Source organism: Neofelis nebulosa, chromosome 7, assembly GCF_028018385.1.
Source record: "Neofelis nebulosa isolate mNeoNeb1 chromosome 7, mNeoNeb1.pri, whole genome shotgun sequence".
NCBI lineage: Eukaryota > Metazoa > Chordata > Mammalia > Carnivora > Felidae > Neofelis > Neofelis nebulosa.
Genome location: NC_080788.1, coordinates 60054657 through 60078894, shown reverse-complemented (window position 1 = coordinate 60078894; position 24238 = coordinate 60054657). Strand labels below are relative to the sequence as shown.

At 38.2% G+C, this 24238-nt stretch overlaps 1 protein-coding gene across 9 annotated transcripts in view; it reads right to left on the bottom strand.

Moving 5' to 3' along the window:
- Window positions 1-24238, bottom strand: part of FRMD5 (FERM domain containing 5) — a 318959-nt gene that overhangs the window by 178605 nt on the left and 116116 nt on the right. Inside the window, exon 2 of one of the 9 annotated variants that reach the window (XM_058737926.1) lies at window positions 10869-10988. The exons of the other annotated variants lie outside the window; for them this stretch is intronic. The gene's annotated coding sequence lies outside the window, so the exon portion shown is untranslated. The remainder of the gene's footprint in view (window positions 1-10868; window positions 10989-24238) is intronic. 9 annotated transcript variants of the gene reach the window in all.

Sequence of the window (24238 nt, the reverse complement as noted above, 5' to 3'; positions counted from 1 at the left end):
GACTCATCATAAGTTTTGGGGCCAGAGAGTTAGATGGTAAGAACTTCATTTTGAGAAGATTTACTCATGAAAAGTGTATATGATGAGTCAAAGTGGGAGACCAGGGACACAGAGATCACTGACAAAATTACTGCAATATTTTAGATGAGGTGAAACAGCTCTCTCAAGATTAAAAGTAAGGGAAAAAGTCAAAGAGGTTGGTAGGTAAAGGAAAACTAAAACTGGGGAAAGTTTCTGCCCCTAATATTTTTTTTTTAAAGAGGAAACAGAGACCTGAGATTGTATGAGGGTAGAAAAAGAAAAGCAGAGGAGAGATTACTGATACTTGGAGGGAAAGAGAGGCCAACCACTGAATCAAAGTCCTAGAGGAGAGAATGGAATGGCCCAGGTGGAGGTACTCATCTTAAAAAACCAAAACAAAATGTTTGTACTTCAAATGGGGTGACAGGAGGAAGAATGAAGATACATAGACACTTTGATAGTTGAGGAATTTATGGCAAATAATCTCAGCCTTCTCAGAAAGTAGGAAGAAGTTCATCTCTGCGTAAAGGAACTAGGAAGAGAGTGGGTGCTTGCTGTGAGCGCGGGCATTTAGAAAATACTGAAGAGTAAAAAAGTACTGATTTAAAAGCTGCTAAGATACCTAATGCAAAGGAAAAGTAGTTAGAATGGTCTTATTCAAAATTAATGTTTGTGCTTCAAAGGACACCATTACGAAAGTCATAATACAATCCACAGAACAAGAAAAAATATTTGCAAATCATCTATCTGATAGATGGTCTAACATCCTGAATATATAAACGAAAATACAAATAATCCAATTTAAAAATGGGCAAGGGATTTGAATTGGATATTTCTCCAAAGAAACACAAATAGCCAATACACACATGTAAAAATGCTCAACATCATTAGTCACTAGGGAAATGAAAATCAAAACCACAATTTCAGACCACCTCACATCCATTAAAATGATAATAATCAAGAACAAGTGGTCATAATTAAAAATAACAAGAGGTGGTGAGGGTGTGAAGGAATTCAAACTCTCATACTGCTGATGGAAATGTAAAACAGTTTGATAGTTCCTCAAACAGTTAAACACAGAGTTACCATATGATCCAGCAATTTCATTTCTAGGTATAACTCAGTGAAAACATATATCTGCACAAAAACTTGAACATAATGTTCACAGCATCATTATTCATAATAGCCAAAAAGTAGAAACGATTTAAGTAGCCACCAAATGATGAATGGATTAAAAAATGTGGGATACAGCAATAGCACTGCTAGGAATTTACCCAAGGGATACAGGAGTACTGATGCATAGGGGCACTTGTACCCCAATGTTTATAGCAGCACTCTCAACAATAGCCAAATTATGGAAAGAGCCTAAATGTCCATCAACTGATGAATGGATAAAGAAATTGTGGTTTATATACACAATGGAATACTACGTGGCAATGAGAAAGAATGGAATATGGCCTTTTGTAGCAACGTGGATGGAACTGGAGAGTGTGATGCTAAGTGAAATAAGCCATACGGAGAAAGACAGACACCATATGGTTTCACTCTTATGTGGATCCTGAGAAACTTAACAGAAACCCATGGGGGAGGGGAAGGAAAAAAAAAAAAGAGGTTAGAGTGGGAGAGAGCCAAAGCATAAGAGACTGTTAAAAACTGAGAACAAACTGAGGGTTGATGGGGGGTGGGAGGGGGGGAGGGGGGGAGGGGGGGTGATGGGTATTGAGGAGGGCACCTTTTGGGATGAGCACTGGGTGTTGTATGGAAACCAATTTGACAATAAATTTCATATATTGGGGGAAAAAAAACGTGGGATATTGATACAATGGAATATTACTCAGCCATAAAAATGAAGCACTGATATATGCTACAACATGGATGAATCTTACAAACATTATGCTAATTAAAAGTAGCTAGACAGAAAAGGCTACACATTCCATGATTCCATTTATATGAAATGTCCAGAACAGGCAAATCTACAGAGACAGAAAGTAGGTTAGGGTTTCCAGGGACTGGGGGTATGGGACAATAGGGAAATCTGGAGTGATTGCTAACGGGTACAAGATTTCTTTTTTGCTGTGATGAAAATTTTATGGAATTACACAGTGTATAATTTGGTGAATATGCTAAAAATCACTGAACTGTACACTTTAAATAAATTAATTTTATGACATGTGAAATATATATAAAGATTTCTAGGCAGCAGTGAGTTCAGATTACCTGTATTTTGTTCTACACCTATTTAGGATGGAATCATGGCTGTCTCAGGCTACAAGAAGTCTCACACAAGTCAGATTATAGGAGTTTCCCAGAGCAGAGTACTGGCAAGACATGAATGACAGAAAGTGAAAGGAATGAGCAGCACATTGTTGGCCTATAAAGGCCGAGGCTCTTTCAAAACCTAACAGTAAAAAACAAATGCACAAATATGAACAGACATTTCACCAAAGAGGATACACAGGTGGCATTTAAGCACATAAAAGGACATTCAACATCATGAGCCATTAGGGAAATGTAAATCAAAACCACAGTGAGGTATCACTACACATCTCTCAAAAGAACTAACATAGAAAATAACAACACTAAATGCTGGCAAGGATGCAAAAAAACTGGATTATTTATATATTGTTGATGAGAATGTAAAATGGTATCAACACTCTGGAAAACAGGCAGTTTCTTATAAAACTACACACAACCCTACCATACAACCTACCAATTGTACTTCTGGGCATTTACCCCAGAAAAATGAAAACCTATGTTCACACAAAAACCTTTACACAAATGTTTACAAAGCTTTATTTGTAGCAACCGGAAACTGAAAACAGCCCAGATATCCTTTAACAGGTAGTGGTTAAACAAGTTGTATTATATAATGGAATATTACTGGGCAATAAGAAAACTATTGGTACATATAACAACTAGGATGAACATCCAAGGAATTACACTGAGTGAAAAACACCAATACCAAAAGGTTACATAGGGTGTGATTCCATTTGTAGGAGGTTCTTAAAATGGCAAAAGTTATAAAAGTAGAGAATGGATTAGTGGTTGCCAGGGAAGAGAGACGGAGAATAGGAAAGAAGAAGGTGGTTATAAAAGAGCAAGAAGATGGATCCTTATGGTGATGGAGAGGCGCTTATCTTGAACGTATTAATGTCAATACCCAGTTGAGATATTGCACTATACTTTTGCAAGATGTTATTATTGGGGAAACTGGGTAAAGGGTACATTGGATCTCTCTGTATTATATCTTACAACTGCATGTGAATCTACAATTATCTTAAAATAAAGTTTAATTAAAAAATAGTTCAGGTTGGGCTGAAGGCAAACCAACCCAAAATGTGACATGCAGCTTTCACATCTATAATATGACGAATATAATGCCTACTAAGGGGAATTAAAAAAATATATATGTAAAGTGAGTAGCTTCTGAAACACAAGGTTTCTTAAGGATAAATGGTAGTTTAATGTACCATCTACCATTACTGAAATGGCTCAGCAACTGCAAACGGCTGGCAATGTCCAGAGGACTCCATATTCGTTAAGTCCTTGAAAGGCATATTCATGATACCTAAAACCCATAAAAAAACCAGACCCCCCCCTCCTAGTGCAAACTGGGTCCTCTCACTGAGAGACTTCTTCTGTTCAAGAATACTAGAAGTCATAAAAGAATGGATCTAAATAGATCTAATATTTACATGAGTCAGAGATCTGCATGTAAGCATCAGCTATAGCACAGAAGTTTGCAAAACTGGTTCTGGAGTCACACTGCCTGGATTTGAATCTCACCTCATCCATTACTAACCATGTGACCTTAGTCAAAACAAGGGGTTCTCTGGGCCTCAGCTTCCTCATATATTATAAGAATCAAAGAGATAATACATATACATTATCTCTGCATAGTGCTCTATAAGTATCCAATAAATGTTAGCTGTTATTAGCAATTAAACAAGGCTATATAATAATTAATTAGTGCGGTCCAACCTTTCCTGCACAGAAGGAATCACTTCAATGTTCCTAACACCTTATCCAACCCTTACTTAAACATATCTGGTGATGGGTAGCTCACTGCTTTTCAAGGCAAGCTATTCCAATTTTAGGCAGCTGCAATCGCTAGAAAGTTTCTCCTTCTATTTTTAATCCAAATCTTTAACTTCCAAACATTAGTCTTGGTTCTGCCTTTTCAAGCTATGAAAAATGTCTGGGCCCTCTTCCACACAAGCCTGTCACAATCTGGCACCTGCTATCTCATCATGTGGTGCTTTTGGAAACTAGTCTGCTCCTCTCTAGTCCTGTGACTCAGGACACATCTCTCTGAGCCTGTTTCCTCATCTCAAAAGTTGGAGTCCCAGATTAAATAATCTCTAAGGTTTTTCCTCCCAGGAAGGAAATATTATCCTTTTCAGTCTCCCCATCACCCTGCTGCCTTCCTTTGAGTATGTTGCAGTTGGTTAACGTCCTCCTTAAAATGTAATCCCCTGAACGGAACACAAAACTGAAGTTCTGGTCCTATTTAATGCAACTTAATAGAAGCATTTGGGGTTAACATCCTACCACTTTGCTTTATGGTGAGCTTATAGCTAAAAAAATTTTCTGGATCCTTTTGCCATAAAATGCTATCTTCTTTATCCAGAATTGATCTTTGGAATCCATAATCAGGATTATTACATTTATTTCTGTTTAATGTCAGCTTTTGAAGCTCTGTCCCATAATTTCAGCTCATGAAGCTCTGTTTTAATTTTAACTGTGTCAGTCATTCATTGTATTAATGAAGGTACATCTATCATATTCTTATCAGGGAAACATTAAAAATATCTTTTAATATTCCACCACATATAAATTGCTTATATGTAAAAACTGCTTCCTCACTGTTTTTTTACCATTTTATTTTTTTAAATTTATATCCAACTTAGCATATAATGCAACAATGATTTCAGGAGATTTCTTAATGCCTCTTACCCATTTAGCCCACCCCCCCCCCACAACCCCTCCAGCAACCCTCTGTTTGTTCTCCATATTTAAGAGTCTCTTATGTTTTTCCCCGCTCCCTGTTTTTATATTATTTTTGCTTCCCTTCCCTTATGTTCATCTGTTTTGTATCTTAAAGTCCTCATATGAGTGAAGTTATATGATATTTGTCTTTCTCTGACTAATTTCACTTAGCATAATACCCTCTAGTTCTATCCACATAGCTGCAAATGGCAAGATTTCGTTCTTTTTGATTGCTGAGTAATACTCCATTGCAAGTGTGTGTGTGTGTGTGTGTGTGTATGTGTGTGTGTATACACACACATACACACACACACACACACCACTTTATCCATTCATCCATCGATGGATATTTGGGCTCTTTCCATACTTTGGCTATTGTTGGTAGTGCTGCTATAAACATTGCGGTGCATGTGCTCCTTCAAAACAGGATACCTGTATCCCTTGAATAAATACCTAGTAGTGCAATTGCTGGGTCGTAGGGTAGTTTTGTTTTTAATTTTTTGAGTAACCTCCATACTGTTTTCCAGTATGGAAAACTGGCTGCACCCGTTTGCATTCCCACCAGCAGTGCAAAAGAGATCCTCTTTCTCTGCATCCTTGCCAACATCTGTTGTTGCCTGAGTTGTTAATGTTAGCCATTCTGACAGGTATGAGGTGGTATCTCATCGTGGTTTTGATTTGTATTTCCCTGACGATGACTGATAAGCATTTTTTCACGTGTCTGTTTGCCATCTGGATGTCTTCTTTGGAGAAGTGTCTATTCATGTCTTTTGCCCATTTCTTCACTGGCTTATTTGTTTTTCGGGTGTTGAGTTTGATAAATTCTTTATAGATTTTGGATACTAACCCTTTATCCGATATGTCGTTTGCAAATATCGTCTCCCATTCCATCAGTTGCCTTTTAGTTTTACTGATTGTTTCCTTTGCTGTGCAGAAGCTTTTTATTTTTATGAGGTCCCAATATTTCATTTTTGCTTTGTTTCCCCTGCCTCTGGAGATGTGTTGAGTAAAAAGTTGCTGGGGCCAAAGTCAGAGAGGTTTTTGCCTGCTTTCTCCTTGAGGACTTTGATGGCTTACTGTCTTACATTTAGGTCTTTCATCCATTTTTAATTTATTTTTGTGTATGGTGTAACAAAGTGGTCCAGGTTCATTTTTCTGCATATCGCTGTCCAGTTTTCCCAGCACCACTTGCTGAAGAGACTGTTTTTATTCCATTGGATATTCTTTCCTGCTTTGTCAAAGATTAGTTGGCCATACATTTGTGGGTCCATGTCTGGGTTCTCTCTTCTGTTCCATTGATCTGAGTATCTGTTTTTGTGCCAGTACCATACTGTCTTGATGATTATGGCTTTGTAATACAGCTTGAAGTCTAGGATTGTGATGCCTCCTGCTTTGGTTTTCTTTTTCAAGATTGCTTTGGCTATTTGGGGTCTTTTCTGATTCCATACAAATTTTAGGATTGTTTGTTCTAGCTCTGTGAAAAATGTGCTTCCTTACTGTTAATGTTAGACTTTTTTTTTTTTTTTTTAGGAAAACCATGTATGCCAACATAATTTTTTTAATTTAATTTTGTTTTATTTTTTAATGTTTATTTATTTTTGAGACAGTGAGAGAGAGGCAGAGAAAGAAGGAGACAGAGAATCCCAAGCAGGCCCTGCACTGTCAGGGCAGAGCCTGATGTGGGGCTGAAACTCACAAAGGGTGAGGTCATGACCTGAGCTTAAATCAGGAGTCGAGACGCTTAATTCACTGAGCCACCCAGGGACACCTAATGTTGGATTGTTTTTAAAGATATTTCTTAAGACTTCTGATGTACAAACCAACTGAAATCATGTTTTGATTCTTTCAACTTCATTAGTTCTCTTTTACTGATCCTAAAACCAGGACATAAAGTAGTCAAAACAAAGAGCAGGGTATGCCTCTCACTGTGTTGGGACTGCCTGATGGGAGAGGAACTGATCCATACCACCCTGCAAACATTTGCACCTTCTTCTATTTATAACAAGTGCTGAATACCTTACCTTTGTTAATAGATTTTATTTTCTTTTAATATGAAATTTATTGTCAAATTGGTTTCCATACAACACCCAGTCCTCATCCCAAAAGGTGCCCTCCTCAATGCCCATCACCCATTTTCCCCTCCCTCCCACCCCCATCAACCCTCAGTTTATTCTCAGTTTTTGAGAGTCTCTTATGGTTTGCCTCCCTCCCTCTCTTAAATTTTTTTTCCCTTCCCCTCCCCCATGGTCTTCTGTTAAGTTTCTGAGGATCCACATAAGAGTGAAAACATGTGGTATCTGTCTTTCTCTGCGTGACTTATTTCACTTAGCATAACACTCTCCAGTTCCATCCACGTTGTTACAAAAGGCCATATTTCATTCTTTCTCATTGCCACGTAGTATTCCATTGTGTATATAAACCACAATTTCTTTATTCATTCATCAGTTGACGGACATTTAGGCTCCTTCCATAATTCGGCTGTTGTTGAAAGTGCTACTATCAACATTGGGGTACAAGTGCCTCTATACATCAGCACTCCTGTATCCCTTGGGTAAATTCCTAGCAGTGCTATTGCTGGGTCATAGGGTAGATCTATTTTTAATTTTTTTTAATTTTTTTTAACGTTTATTTATTTTTGAGACAGAGAGAGACACAGCATGAATGGGGGAGGGGCAGAGAGAGAGGGAGACACAAAATCGGGAGCAGGCTCCAGGCTCTGAGCCATCAGCCCAGAGCCCGACGCGGGGCTCGAACTCGCGGACCGTGAGATCGTGACCTGAGCTGAAGTCGGATGCTTAACCGACTGAGTCACCCAGGCGCCCCTATTTTTAATTTTTTGAGGAACCTCCACATTGTTTTCCAGACAGGCTGCACCAGTTTGCATTCCCACCAACAGTGCAAGAGGGTTCCCGTTTCTCCACATCCTCTCCAGCATCTATAGTCTCCTGATTTGTTCATTTTAGCCACTCTAGTGTGAGGTGGTATCTGAGCGTGGTTTTGATTTGTATTTCCCTGATGAGGAGCGACGTTGAGCATCTTTTCATGTACCTGTTGGCCATCCGGATGTCTTCTTTAGAGAAGTGTTTATTCATGTTTTCTGCCCATTTCTTCACTGGATTATTTTTCAGGTGGGGAGTTTGGTGAGTTCTTTATAGATTTTGGATACTAGCCCTTTGTCCCATATGTTATTTGCAAATATCTTTTCCTATTCTGTTGGTTGCCTTTTAGTTTTGTTGATTGTTTCCTTTGCAGTGCAGAAGCTTTTTGTCTTCATGAGGTCCCAGTAGTTCATTTTTGCTTTTAATTCCCTTGCCTTTGGAGATGTGTCGAGTAAGAAGTTGCTGCGGCTGAGGTCAAAGAGGTTTTTCCCTGCCTTCTCCTCTAGGGTTTTGATGGTTTCCTGTCTCACATTCAGGTCCTTTATCCATTTTGAGTTTATTTTTGTGAATGGTGTAAGAAAGTGGTCTAGTTTCATTCTTCTGCATGTTGCCGTCCAGTTCTCCCAGCACCATTTGTTAAAGAGACTGTCTTTTTTCCGTTGGATATTCTTTCCTGCTTTGTCAAAGATGAGTTGGCCATACTTTTGTGGGTCCACTTCTGGAGTCTCTATTCTATTCCATTAGTCTATGTGTCTGTTTTTGTGCCAATACCATGCTGTCTTGATGATTACAGCTTTGTAGTAGAGGCTAAAGTCTGGGATTGTGATGCCTCCCACTTTGGTTTTCTTCTTCAATATTACTTTGGCTATTCAGGGTCTTTTGTGGTTCCACACAAATTTTAGGATTGCTTGTTCTAGCTTCAAGAAGAATGCTGGTGCAATTTTGATTGGGATTGCATTGAATGTGTAGATAGCTAAATAGGGTATTTTAAACATAGCTAAACTACCTGTCCTCCTGAGGTGAAAAAGGTAAAGATTATTATGGAAATTTACTGTCATCGACAATTTAACAAGTTTTAAAAAGCTTTAGAATTAGTTACTGCTTGCCTCCATTATAAAAACTTCCATTGAAAAGCTCAGTGGTTTTCCTTTTGTAGGACTCCAGAATTTACCATGTTACATTCCTTTATGTCATACTAATTAACATCCATATGACTGTTCAAGTTCTAAGAAGTTCATTTCACTAACTGGATTATTATTGTAAATGTCAGATACTGTCCCTTTCAAAGCTAAAATTGTCCCAAATTTTTGTTAACAAAAAAATAGTCTGTGTTTATTATCTATAAGTTATACCTTGATAAAATCTTTAAAATGACAAAAATAGCAGTGCCTGGGTGGCTCAATCAGTTAAGCACCTGACTCTTGATTTTGGCTGAGGTCATGATGTCTCAGTTTTTAAGGTTGAGCCCCATGTGAGGCTCTGCACTGACAGCACAGAAGGGATTCTCTCTCTCCTTCTCTCTCTGCCCTTTCCCTGCTTCTCTCTCTCTCTTTCAAAATAAATAAACATTTTAAAAAACATTAAAAATCAAAATAAAAAAACAGTAAAAATTTCCTCTGTCAGGTAAATCTTGGTATTTCTCTCCCTGTTGCATGATTTCCTCTATATTCTCTAAATGCATAGGGATTTTTGATTAATATTATTATTTTGACAGTCAAATTTTATTGACCACCTATTACCATGCTGACATGTTCACAAGAGCAAAAAAGCAAAACATGGACATTAGAATCTTGACCCACCTCAAACCTTGACCTTGTCTCACTGCACAGAGAAAACTCCTGGTTTTCTCTGTAGGTTTTACAGACTGACCCCACTGTTCATAAGAGTCACTGCATGATGGCTGCACTTGGCCTAATCTCAAGTTGATGACACATCCCCTTTCAAGCCATTCCCTCCTCTGGGACCCATATCCTTTAACAGACAAAGTGGGTCCTCTCTGATGCCAATTCATATGAAACTTTTTTAACCTGGTAGAATTTTGTGGTCCATAACAATAAAACATTAGTATGAACTGTGAGTTAGACCATGGGGATATGTAATGACATAACACAGTATCTGTTAAAATGGGATTCTAGGGGCACCTGGGTGGCTCAGTCGGTTAATCGGCCGACTTCGGCTCAGGTCACGATCTCGCGGTCCATGGGTTCGAGCCCCGCGTCGGGCTCTGTGCTGACAGCTCAGAGCCTGGAGCCTGTTTCAGATTCTGTGTCTCCCTCTCTCTGACCCTCCCCCGTTCATGCTCTGTCTCTCTCTGTCTCAAAAATAAATAAACGTTAAAAAAAAAATTTTAAATGGGATTCTATCTGTAACCTATTCCAGTCAGCACTAATCCAAATGGTATCTATTCTTTAAAAAGAGACAAGAACCTAAGGCCTCATTCTAGAATATCTTTTTCAAGTCTGGGCTATATATCCATTGTAACAAGATTGTCTAAACTGGAAAATGGGAAACAATTAGTCTGCTTTGCAGACAAGTCACTGCATCCTTAGTCCTGAAGCATTACCAAGTATATCTGTAAAATGAGTTGATGAGACTAAATTACTGATTTTCTGTCTGCTCAGACTCATAGGAACCCCCACCTATGAAAGTAATATTGGGCTACATGTTAATTTTATTTCAAAAAGCTTATTTGCTACATCATCTAAATAAAACGTCTTATCTTTTTTTTTTTTTTTTTTCTGAGCTGGAGTTATGGTCCTAACCATGATTTTTCTCATGTTGACCAGAAGTCCTGCTCAGCTTTAATAAAATTTGGAAACAAATGCATTATTACTTAATCAATGTAGAATAGTAAATCTTTCAAAATTTGGAGGCCACGGGAAACAAAATTATTAAAAGGATCTTTGGCAAAGAAAAAATGGTAATCACAGAGCTAGATCACTGAGTTATATTTTCAGCTAATAATTACTGTGTACTTACCTGTGAAAGGTTTTCCTCTAGGTCTGAGGGTTATAGGGATAACATTGAGAGGTCCATGGTACAGTCCAATGAAGGGGATGATCTCTTAGGTGCCTTCCATCTGCAATATGGAAGGTCTACCTATATGTTAAGGGGAAAGTTGTTTGTTGTTGGTAGTGCTATTTTAATTTATGATTTTCCCCTCAACTGTAGTTAGGCTATAAGAAACTTTTAAAATTTCCTCACAAAGGGCACAAAACTCCCTGCCTGCTTTTCATAATGTCAGTTTTTATGCCATCACCAACCATTCCTACCTAGGTCTACATATCAGAGGTCTAGAACTTACACCATAAGCAACTAGGAGATGGGAGTATCGGGGTCTTTCTTGAGGCTAAGGTCATAGCAAGGGTTGGGAAAGCTCAGGATGATGAATAGCCAGCTTCTCTGTCCAGGCCTCAGTACAAGCGAATCCTGATGGGAAAGTATGATTCTTAGGTCCTGCACGGTATAAAATAGAACATGTTTGCTTCCTGTCTCTGCATAATAAATCCCTTAAAAACCACACAGCCCTTGGAAGGTTACTAGACATTGCTGGTTTGATACAGAGCCATCATTCGTCAGCCCAGAAAATGTCATCTCCCTGGCTTGGAGAGTAACAATTTTAAAGTATCGGATGGGAAATGAAGTCTTAACCAAATAGACCTCAAATTGCAAATTCTAAAGTGGTGTCAATTTTAATGGAAAATAAATAAATCACTTCCAACAAGATGCATCTTAACCCTTGAATAGCCATAGTTTATCACAGATATTAAAGGATCTAAGTTCTTAAGCCTCCATTTCCAAGCACATAGTTTAAGTATTATAAAAGAACAAGTATTTCTCCTATTAATTTAAGTGAGCTCTGACCCAACCTGCTTTTTTGACACCTGTAATAAAAAACATTCAATGGCAAATATACCTAGATTATGGTATAAATACAGAACACTATCTTCTTTAGACAGTACTTTCCTTTTACATAGGTTCCACTGTATCGAAGGAAACAAGTATATATGCATCCACGTAAGCATTCAGAGTTGTTTCCCCTGCATGTTCCCTTTTAGACTCATTTCTTCCATAGAAATTCCATATGGAAAGGAGTGAGCCAACTCAAAAACCAACTGTCTAAATTCAATTATTCACTCCCCTGGTACGAGAGCAGGAACTTGTGAAAACACAAGTCCCAACAGGCAGAAGGAAATAATCTGAAAAATGAAAAGCTCTATGAACCAGTACAAAGGTTTCCCAGTCTCTGGGTGTGAAACAATCCCTTGTCAAGTCATCTCTCAGTCTGAGATGCCCAGAAATGGGTATCTGAGAGTAGCCCATGCTTGTTACCAGAAATCTCAATTCTAGCCATTACATATACTCCTAGAAATACCCAATTCATCTACATGGCTGGCACATATTTGCTCTTGGATATAGACTGCTGTAGAGAAAAGTTGTGATGTCTGAAATCACAACATTCTTGTCCTGATTCTTTCCCCAGAAAACATTTCTTTTGCTCACTGTCCCGGAACATTATACCTGGGGAGATCTATAAGCCAAAGATGACAGGTTACAGCATATCCATGTCAATGGGTAACTGAACACAGTTTAGGAGTCAACTGTCATTACCTATCATGGCTTAACATTCAAGTCAATCAAAGAAGGTGCCCTCTACTTAGAACACACACACAACTATTTTCCTTTTTCTTCCTAGGAACTATGGTGTACTATTCTGGGACAGGAAATATTACTAGAATGGCTGAGGTTCTGTTTGAGAAAAATCATTACAGAGAAATGGGAATTTCTTTACACATTCTTAAATATAGGAGGAAAACGTTCAATTCCATTAATCGTCAAAAATATTAATCAAAACTATACAAGGCTGCAAAAAAATGACAAAAGGCCATTTCTGATATATTAAATTGGCAAAATTTAGAAAGGCAATACTGTTTTTGGCACAACTTTTATATTGGGCATTTTGGCTATTTGTGCCAAAAATTTTACGATGCTTGTAACAACTGACTCAGTAATTCTACTTTAAGGGCATTTATTTTAAAGCAATAATCAAATATATATATAAAGACTTATAAACACAAATGTTCATCCTCAAATAATAGGAAAATCCATTTTTTTATAGAAATAATAGTCCAACAATAGGGATTTGGTTAAATAAATTGTGGTGTATCCATGAGAGAATACTATGTAGCTATTTTCTAAAAAGGACACATTCTGCCATATCCTATATCAATTACTTTCTCTGGCATAGTGTGATAGGAACAATTAAGAGTTTCTTTATAATATTTCCAAAATTTTTGAAAATTTGCAAAAGCATACTGTTTTTATATGAAGAAACAATGATTTATAACAGTAACAACTGCCTTGAGTACTCACTTTGTGCCAGATTGAACAGATAAGCGTTTTTTCAGTAAGTATCTCATTTAATCTTTACCATAATCTTGTAAGGCTGGGTACTATGATTAGCACCATTTTGAAACTACAGAAGTGACAGAGTTGGGACTTGAACACAGATCTAATTCCAAAGCTTGTGCCCTTGACACTTTTAACCACTAAGAGATATCACATTTCTGAGTTACTTTTCTTGGAACCAAGTTTTCCAAGAAGCATTAACACATCCAATTTCATATGGAAAGAGAAAAATAGCAAATAAAGAGTTTGGAATTATTCCATGCTAAAAGGACAAGGAATCCTTTATGACTCTACACACAGCTTGAATTTGGGTAGGGTACTGTTTCTATAAGCCTATGATAAGAGTGACACATGTCTAAATTCATCAAGCAAATTGGAGGAGTGGCCTCAAATCTCTAGCACAGAGTTTCTACACACTTAGTTCTCTTACACTGTCACATGTTATTGATGTTAAGTGATACTTGGTGGCAATCATGATAAAGCAAACTTCAGTGACAAAAACCACATTCACTTGGGTTTTGCTAAAATTGGAGATTTTCTATGATCCAGAGGATTTAATCAAGCTTTAAGCAATGATCGCCCAGTCAGTATGCACTCAGCAAGTCCCTCAGTCCTCTGATTTTGGGGCAAGAACATGTTTTCACATGGATGAGCCATTCTTGGACACTTAGATGAGGAACCATGACACATATTTTAAAGGAGTCATTCACATCTTTGAAAAACAACCTACACACGATCTCTATTTGAATGTTAAGGAATAACCTTAAATATATTCATGGGAAGTATTTAAATGTGTTCTTTCAAAAAAATGCGGTATTGTATGTTTCTTGTACTGAGCTCTATAACATGGTAAAATGAATAATTTCTCATTCATTTTTGCTTTTTCCCACTGCTGTTGTAGCCAAACTAGATCAACCATGCAGTGAGCCCATCAACTATTTTGCAATAACTTACAATAAAAAATTCAAATGGCCAAATTGGACTTCATAACTAACAGACTGTCTTAAATATATCAATTAGATAGTAGTAAATATCCACATAATTTGGAACTTACTGGAAACTAATCATGTAAAACTGATGTGGTTGTCGCCTTTTATGAGCAAATGATATTCTGTAGTAGATTAGTGACTAACTTCAGGAGAAAGCTGGCAAGATTAAACTTTCACATCAAACCCTATGAAGATTCACCTTGTCTAACTGTGAGTGTGAAGTATGTGGGTAGTCAGGCTTAACCCAAAGGAAGGCACCATTGCTGGACTCTAACACTCTACCATTTTCCCAGGATAGATCTGATTTTACTCTACCTGCTAGAGGGGATGCAAATCACTTCTTACATATACTGTATTACAAAGTAAATACTCAGATAAGTAACTGCAAGATTAAAAAAAAAAAGACAGTGCAGCAAGCTCAAGTTCAAGGCCAAAAGACATTTGATGATTCAAAAAAGTGAAAATACTGATAGGAAAATATTAACTTCTCACTTTTTAACCAAAATGACTCAACAGAGTCTAGAAAATTTTAAAATGTGATCATCGCTAACAAATATAGTAAGTACTCTTCCTTTGAACAGAGAAGGGGGAAAACTAAGTGGCTAGATGTATTAAGGTAACTAAGGGAAAAAAGGTTTCTTCAAATACTGCCTATTACTGGACACGGAAAAGTGGGCATGGAAATTTTTAAATTTCATTAGGAAATAATTATAAAACATCTGCTATGGAAAGTAAGCCTATGCTAGGTTTCATGAAGGTTATGAAGATGAGAAAGTTTTAAAGTTATCATGATTTATGTATCCTTAAACAAAAAAAGGTAGCCAGTGAAGATTTAGGTTAATTTTCTAGCTTATATATTACATGCATATGTTATACACTATGGTAGAAAATCCCCTAAGCTATCCATTTGCAAAGCAAAAAATAAGATTATTGAGAAAACAGAAGAATGGCAGGGGCAGAGGGGCAAGAGCAGATTTAAAATCTTTTATTTTCTAAGGGCAAATGGTGATTATTTTCCAACTAGGTTTTTTTTTTTTGAAAGTCAAAAGGCATGGTAACTGGTTTTTTGGATGTGGTTTTTCTCCCTTTTACTCTAGAAAGGAACTATATTTTCCAAAACCTATATCCTGTAACTGTTTTTTCCCTAAGGGTTTAAAGAACACCGTGTAGCCTTACATTGGCTTAAATGATCAGATCCTACCATTTACCTAAAATTCAAATAAGCTGGAGAGGATTATCTCAAAAAAAGATTTTGTATAAAAATATCAAAGAGGGCTTACTATAAAACAGTTCAGTGATTGTAAGTAATGGCATGTCGCTGTCCTAAAATTCACATAGAGATTGACAGTGGTGATGGTTGTACAACATTATGAATGTATTTAATATTAGTGAACCATACATTGAAAAATGGTCAAGGTGGGGGGGGGGGCGCCTGGGTGGCTCCATCAGTTGAGCGTCCAACTCTTGATTTTGGCTCAGGTCATGATTACAGGGTCATGGGATCAAGCCCTATAGAGGGACTGAGTCCTCCGTTGGGCTCTGCATGGAGTGTGGAGACTGCTTGATTCTCTCTCTCTCTCTCTCTCTCTGTCTCTCTCCCTCCCTCCATCCCTCCTTCCCTCCGTCCTTCTCCCCCATACACATGCTCTCTCCCTAAAATAATTTTTTTTTAATGGGCAAGGTTGTTAAGTTTTATGTTACATGTATTTTATCACGAATTTTAAAATTAGGGAAAAGAGTTGATGGGAGATGTCCAACAAGCAGTGGATGACTCAGATCTGGGGTTCAAGACAGAAGATAGGACTAGTGATAGACATTTAAGAGCTTTGTACATAGGAGTATTATTTTGCATCACTGCCTGGCATGGTTATGGTGCTCTAATTTACAACCCTGAGATGCAGAGTCACATGCTTTACTGACTGAGCCAAGCCAGATGCCCCCAGATCGTAAGCTTTTAAAGGGCAATGGAATGAATACCTTACTCATCTATGTGTCCTATGCAGCATTAGGACAACACCTCTAATAGGTATCTAACAGGTATTTATAAAAATTGAACTGGGGGGGCGCCTGGGTGGCGCAGTCGGTTAAGCGTCCGACTTCAGCCAGGTCACGATCTCGCGGTCCGTGAGTTCGAGCCCCGCGTCAGGCTCTGGGCTGATGGCTCGGAGCCTGGAGCCTGTTTCCGATTCTGTGTCTCCCTCTCTCTCTGCCCCTCCCCCGTTCATGCTCTGTCTCTCTCTGTCCCAAAAATAAATAAAAAACATTGAAAAAAAAATTAAAAAAAAAAAAATTATTAAAAAAAAATTGAACTGGGAAAGATTGATGGTGGAGTAGGAGGACCCTAGGTTCACCTCCCACACAAATATATCTAGGTAAGTATCATATCCTAAATACCCCAGAAATTGACTTGAAGAGTGGCAGAACAAACTCCACAAGTAGAGGTAGAAAAGAGGCCACAATGAAGAAGGTAGCAAGTGTGGAGACACAGTTTGGGGGAAACAGACCATGGCTGCTGTGGTGGGGAGGGAGCCGTGGTCATAGAGAAGGGCAAGAGACAGACTGACACACAGGGGAGCACACAGGAAAAAGAATCCCCATAGCAGTTGGCTTGGAAAGTGAGAGGGCCCAAATTTCGTGACTTCTTGCAACCAGCAGGGCTTAAAGCCTGTTGTTTTAATGTTTATTTATTTTATTTATGCAAGTAGGGGAGGGGCAGAGAGAGAGGGAGACACAGAATCTGAAGCAGGCTCTATGCTCCGAGCTGTCAGCACAGAGCCCAATGCAGGACTTGAACTCAGGAACTATGAGATCATGACCTGAGCCGAAGTCACCAACTGAGCCACCCAGGTGTCCCTTAAAGCCTGGTGTTCAAAAATAAATTGTTTTTAATTTTTACATTTATTTATTTTTGAGAGACAGAGAGAGAGCACAAGTGGGGGAGGGGCAGAGAGAGAGGGAGACACAGAATCGGAAGCAGACTCCAGGCTCCGAGCTGTCAGCACAGAGTGCAATGCAGGGCTCGAACCCACAAGAACTGTGAGATCATGACCTGAGCCGAAGTGGGACACCTAACCGACTGAGCCACCCAGGCGCCCCAAAACCTGGTGTTTTAAATGTCAGTGGGCATGGCTGGGACAGAGCCAGGAGGGCATTGCCCTGATGTTAAAGAAAAGAAAGGTAAACAACGTGTGGACATACAGTGTGGAAACAGCAATCTGAAGAGCACCTGGGACACACAGTGGGAAGGTTATTCCCTCATCTCAGAGCATGTCCCAGAGTGACAGAAGATATTTGCAAATGATGGATCCAATAAAAGATTAGTATCCAAAATATATAAAGAACTCATACAACTCAACACCCCAAAAACAATCCAATTAAAAAATGGGCAGAAGATATGAACAGACATTTCTACACAGAAGACATCCAGATGGCCAATAGACACATGGAAAGATGTTCAACATCACTCATCATCAGGGAAACGCAAATCAAAACTACAATATCACCTCATACCTGTTAGAATGGCTAAAATCAACAACACAAGAAACAAGTGTTGGTAAGGATATGGAGAAAAAGGAATCTTTGTGCACTGTTGGCTGGAATGCAAATTGATACAGCTACTGTGGCAACAGTATGGAGGTTCCTCAGAAAGTTAAAAAAATGACCCAGCAATCATACATACTATTGGGTATTTAGTCAAGGAATATAAAAACACTAATTCAAAGGGATACATGCATCTATATATCATTTACAATAGTCAAATTATGGAAGGAGCCCAAGTATCCATTGATTGATGAATGGATAAAGAAGATGCGGTGTGTGTGTGTGTGTGTGTGTGTGTGTGTGTGTACACACACAATGGAGTATTATTCATCCATAAAAATGAAATCTTGCCATTTACAACAATAGGGCTAGAGCTAGAGAGTACAATTCTAAGCAAAATAAGTCAATCAGAGAAAGACAAATACAGTAAAACCTTGGATTGCAAGTAACTTGTTCTGTGAGTGTTCCACAAGACAAGCAAATGTTTCTAACAAATTTTAACTGATAAATGAGTGATGTCTTGCAACACAAGTAGTACATGATGCCAAACGTCACATGATCACAACTGAGCCAATGATTCTTCTCTCATGTGTGCATGCTGCAGGATTGTGGGTGATTGCTTTGCTTCATTCTAGGTCAGGCTGCCTGCAGATATAGACCCTTTCCTCTGCTGCCTTATTGCCATTTATATTAAATTCAGTATATGACAAGAGTTTATTAATACTGTACTATAGTCAACATCCAAGGGAGTGTAGACAATGGCCCCCATGCAGAAAAGGGTTAAAAATAAAGGCAGTAAGAAAAAGGAAATGATTCCAGTGGAAGTTAAGAAGGAAAACAATGAGAAGTATGAATGAGGTATATAAGTGGCCAAAATTGCAAGATTTTATTAGAAGTCTACGTCTGCATCTGGACTACAGAGGATGAGAAAAAGGCAGAGGAATCTCTCACTTCAAATGAGATTAGGGAGATGTGTAAAATGTGGGAAACAGTGCAAAATTTTGTAGAAAAGAGCCACCCAAATAAGGCTGTAGCAGTGCGAGCGATGAATCTCTTTAACGACAATGCAATGTCACATTTCCACAAAATCCTCAAAAGAAGGCAAAAACAAGTGTCATTGGGTAGGTTCCTTGTTAAAGTTGCACAAAAAGAAAAGGATTCCATTGAGCCAGTAGATAGCAGTGATTCTGTGAGTAATAGTGAAAGTCATCCTATACAATAACCCTCCTCTCTCTTGTCTCCCTCACACCAGCCATGAAGGTTTCCATAGGTAAGTGCAGGTTAATTTATTTTTCTTTATATTTTGTCTTTTCTTTAGTATTTTGTATTATATTACAGTATTGTAATCATATTTATACGAATAGCGGAATGAATCATTTGAGTTTCCAGTATTTCTTATGGAGAAATTTGCCTTGATATACAAGTGCTTTGGATTATACATGTTTCAGGAAAGAATTATGCTCACAAAACAAGGTTTTACTGTACCATATAATTCCACTCTTATGTGGAATTTAAGAAACAAATGAGCAAAGGGAGAAAAAGGTGAGAAAAAGAGACAAATTAAGAAACTGACTCTTAACTAAATTTTGTTTGTTTGTTTGTTTATTTATTTATAGGAAGAGAGATAGAGCAAGGGAGGGGCAGAGAGAGGGAGACACAGAATCTGAAACAGGCTCCAGCCTCTGAGCCGTCAGCACAGAGCCCGACGCAGGGCCTGAACCCACCATGTACCATGAGATCATGACCTGAGCTGAAGTCGGACTCAACCAACTGAGCCACCCAGGTGCCCCAAAACTGACTCTTAACTATAGAGAACAAATTGATGGCTACCAGACAGGAGGTGGGTGGGGGAATGGGTTAAATAGGTGATGGGGATTAAGGAGTGCACTTGTGATGAGCACCAGGCATTGTATGGAAGTATTGAATCACTACATTGTATACCTGAAAACAATGTTTACTTTATTATACTAACTAGCTATAATTAAAATCTTAAAAATTAAAAAAAAATAAAGTGTGTAAGTAGGAATTTAAAAAATTGAACTGAATCTGAGCACAAGACAGAGAACCTTCAGTCTTTTTCCATCTGGTGTACCTAGACCTGACATTTATAGATTTATTCTAAATCCTGGCTAATCATTTTGGCTCATTTGTAAATGAGAGGTCAGAGGTTTGCAGCTAGACCATAATGTCTGTATTTCAGAATCCATTTTACTACATGAACATCATACAATAAAAAGTGCAAGCCAGGGGCGTCAGGGTGGCTCAGTCAGTTAAACATCCGACTCTCAATTTTGGCTCAGGTCATGATCTCACGGTTCATGAGTTTAATCCCTTGTCTGGCTCTGCACTGACAGCGAAGAACCTGCTTGGGCTTCTTTCTCTCTCTGCCCCTCCCCAGATTGTTTGCTCTCTCTCAAAATAAATAAATTCACTTTAAAAAAAAGTGGAAGCCAGAACTTGCTACTTTTTTGGTTCACTCAACTCCACACTCTCCTTGTATACCCACCCCCTCCTGAGAATCCTGGCACATAGTTTCACAGCCAAAAATAAGGCACAAGGTCAAGCAGTGCTCCCTAGGCAGGGAGGATATTCCCTCCCTTCCTTTTGGAAACACTTCAACTAACCCTGTTTTAGTTTGGCTGCTTTGCCTCATTTCAAAAATATTTCATTATACTCTATAGCCTTTCCCTGGATGCCCTAGTTAATTAAGTTTACATAATTTCCTACTGATTAGTTTTGAACAGCTTGTTCTGGATTTTCTCTCCTTTAATTTCTGCCTTTACTGACTGCTTAAAATCCTCAAATACAAACTTAGGAAAGTATGTGTTACCACAAAGATCACTATAATACAACAAAAAGCACTCTGATTCTTTAAGAGATCTTCACTTGTCTGTTCCAGAAAACAAAGAAACTGTTAGGTGGAATCCATCAACAAGCCAGTAATAATAAACACAAAGAAGTCATTAGTTATATTCTTTCACATACAAGAATGAACTCTGGTCCATTCCTTTACTTATAATACATTTCACATTTACTAAGATCCTTTGAGATTCTTTCTCTGAGCTTAAGAACCCAGAGGATTAATGAAAAAAAATTACTAGATATGCAAAAATTATGCTCAAGCTGATTTATATCCCTCCTCAAACAGAATTCTTAACTGACATTTTACCTTTGTTTCTTGTGCCATAAATGAATAGCCTATAAGGTACTGAAAATGCATTCACTGTGGCCATCTTTGTGGCTGATGTGAATTGCCGCACAACCAATGGAAGTTTCTAATAATGAATATGGTCAAAATTAATGGGTCAGCTGTGCCGCAATCTGGTCCATCTGCTGCATATGCACAGCCTCAGAGGACAAGGAGGAAGGAAAGTGAACCCAAAACGTCAACACCAATATCCTAAAGCATTTCATGATTCAAGAAATGGCATTAGACTTTTTTTTTTTTTGTTTATTTATTTTTGAGAGACAGAGAGAGACAGATCATGAGCAGGGAGGGGCAGAAAGAGAGGGAGACACAGAATCCAAAGCAGGCTCCAGGCTCTGAGCTGTCAGCACAGAGCCTGACGCGGGGCTCAAACCCACCAACTGTGAGATCATGACCTGAGCCAAAGTCAGATGCTTAACCGACTAAGCCACCCAGATGCTCCTTTTCAATTTTTTTTAACGTTTATTTATTTTTGAGAAAGAGACACAGAGTGCAAGTGGGGGAGGGGCAGAGAGAGACACAGAATCTGAAGCAGACTCCAGGCTCTCAACTGTCAGCACAGAGCCATAGGCAGGGCTCAAACTCATGATCCATGAGATCATGACCGGAGCTGAAGTCAGAAGCTTAACTGACTGAGCCACCCAGGTGCACCAAAATGGCAACAGATTTTAAAATTACTCTGAAATCTGCTTTTCTCATAAATTCTTTAGTTTCTTGGCACTTTGGGGAAAATATAACAATTTAACTTCATAAATGGTCATTCTTAAGACCAAAGTTTCGCACAATGTTTCTTCTTGCTCATGTTAACTCTATAAAATAAAGTCGCCCCATCCTCTACTAGCCCACATCAGAACACAGAGGAAAAGTGAGTTTCAAGGTTGCAACAAATCTTCAGATACACTCTTACCCATGAATCAAGAATAAATCTGCAATGGCAAAAACCAAACAAATGTATTTTAAAAAAATATTCTCAGGTGACTTTTCTGGTGGTGAGATCCCCTCCACTCCATATAGTGAAATATTCTAGGTCAGCCAGGATTCTTGCTATGCGACAGTCTTCCTCCCTGGAGGAACCAGTGTTTTATCTCTGGTCAATTATGGATTTTGTCCATAATTGACAGCCAAAATGCTTACTTTTCAAAAACATGCTTTGTACAAATTTCATTCCAGTGTTCTTTTATTTCTGTTGAAAACTACCTTGTTTCATGTGCCAAGAAACACTGAGATGGGAGGTTTTTTTAAATTTGTTTAAAAAAAAAAATCAGTTTCCACATCCAGTATGCAGATTTTTTTTTAAACCCAGACATATATAATCACTTCCTGAAAGCATAGCTGAAGGTCATATTATGCAGTGGTGAGATGTCAAGCAAAGAAATACATACATTTCAATTTACAAGCTCACAAATGGTGTCAGTACTTGGAAAAGAAAATTCATAGGCTTGGGAATGAAAGATAAGATAGGGAACACTGGCTAATTGGCTAATTCACAAGGATAGCCTCTCCTTGGAACACGCATAATTCCCATTATGATAAGCACTTTGCAGGTGTGCTGAAGGAAGGAGAGATAAAGTTTGGCAATTAAGTTAGTGTTTCCCCCAGTGAATTCTAACTCCAACAACAGTACCAAAGGAGTGTGATGCAATTATGAAACTCAATTTCACAGGATTTTGTGGCTGAAGATACTTTGTCAATGACTCACTGAAAATGCTCATAATTTATGCCAAACTTCTCAAACACTTTCTGATTATATACTTTAAAAGACAGATTAAGATGCCCTGTTCTTCATCTCTGGGCCTCTGTGGGCATATATAAATATCACAGGGTATTTCTTGCAATAATAAAACTGACAAAAGAACTGGAAATATATAAGTTATCCTAAACCATCCTCTCTTCAGGATGCATTCTGGAAGATTAAGGCATGCAATCCCACAGAAGAGCAGAAGTGAATCAAGATCCATTTTAAACAACCAGAAAAAAAAAAATTATCTGATGAACTCCTTTTAAAATATTTAAAACAATGATCAAGGTTAGATTTCATTTCTCATTCCAGGCTTACATGGTTACCAACTGTTGAAATATTTTCATGCTATGTGCCTAAATTTTGAGGACAGAATTGCTGTCCATCCACAATCTAGCACATCTGTGTCCAACCTGACCACCTCAGCAGTCCTGCATAGGCGTCATGACTGGCTAACACACTTCTAGCCAAGCTTCAACTGAGCCCAGGATTTTTCCCCACTGCTTTTATTTCATTGTTCTTAAATGCTTTACTGCTTTTCCTATTGTTGATGTTACAAGCCTAGAATGGTTTTACTGTTTAATGCATTTGTTGTGTTAAACATTAAAGACACTGAGATAAAGGTGAACCTGAAATTAAACAAGATCCGTGGGATCAAACAATGAAAATAATAGAACATTCAAAAACAATGACAAAAGGCAAAGAGAGCAAAAACATAAAGACACAGAACAGTTTAAAAGGCCATACTGTGTCAAATCAATGGTTCATTCAGTTTAATATCTCCTCTCTGACAGCGGCACTAGGGTAAGTTGTATGGTAAAGCTTGTCATTCATGCTCTTTGATTTTGTCCTCTAAAGGTTAGAAAGACATCCTGAAAATATCTAGCTTTCATTAATAATACATTAAGCATCTAGTCATAATCTAGTCTTGGATTTGTCAGTATTTCTATCCAGTAAGTTATTTGTATTATTTCCTAATTGTTAAAACGAGTAATTCTTTTACTTGTTTTAAAACAATATGTATTCTAATCCAGACTCTGCCAGTAACTGGGTATTTCACACTGGGCAAGGTGAATAATGTCTGTCTGAGTGTCCGTGTCTATGTAATGAGGGGGCAGAGAAAAAGCAATCAATTAAGTCCCTCCCTGCTTTCAAATTTTATGATTTGGCTACCAAATTTCAAAAGGATGTTAATACACTCATCCTTACATTATACATACCCACTGTCTTGCCAATCATAACCTCCTCCACCTTTGTTTTCTCTGGACTTCAAAGAATTAGCTTCTCGTGGTTACAAGAGATCTCAAACATCAGATAATACAACCCTAGGATGCCTGAATCATCATTACAGAATTCTCTACTGGGTGTCATCTTGATCCTGTTTGGATACTGTTACTGATAGAGAAGTTTATGAGGTGCCAAGGCAGCCCAATTCATTTTCAACTAACTCCAATTTTCAAAAATT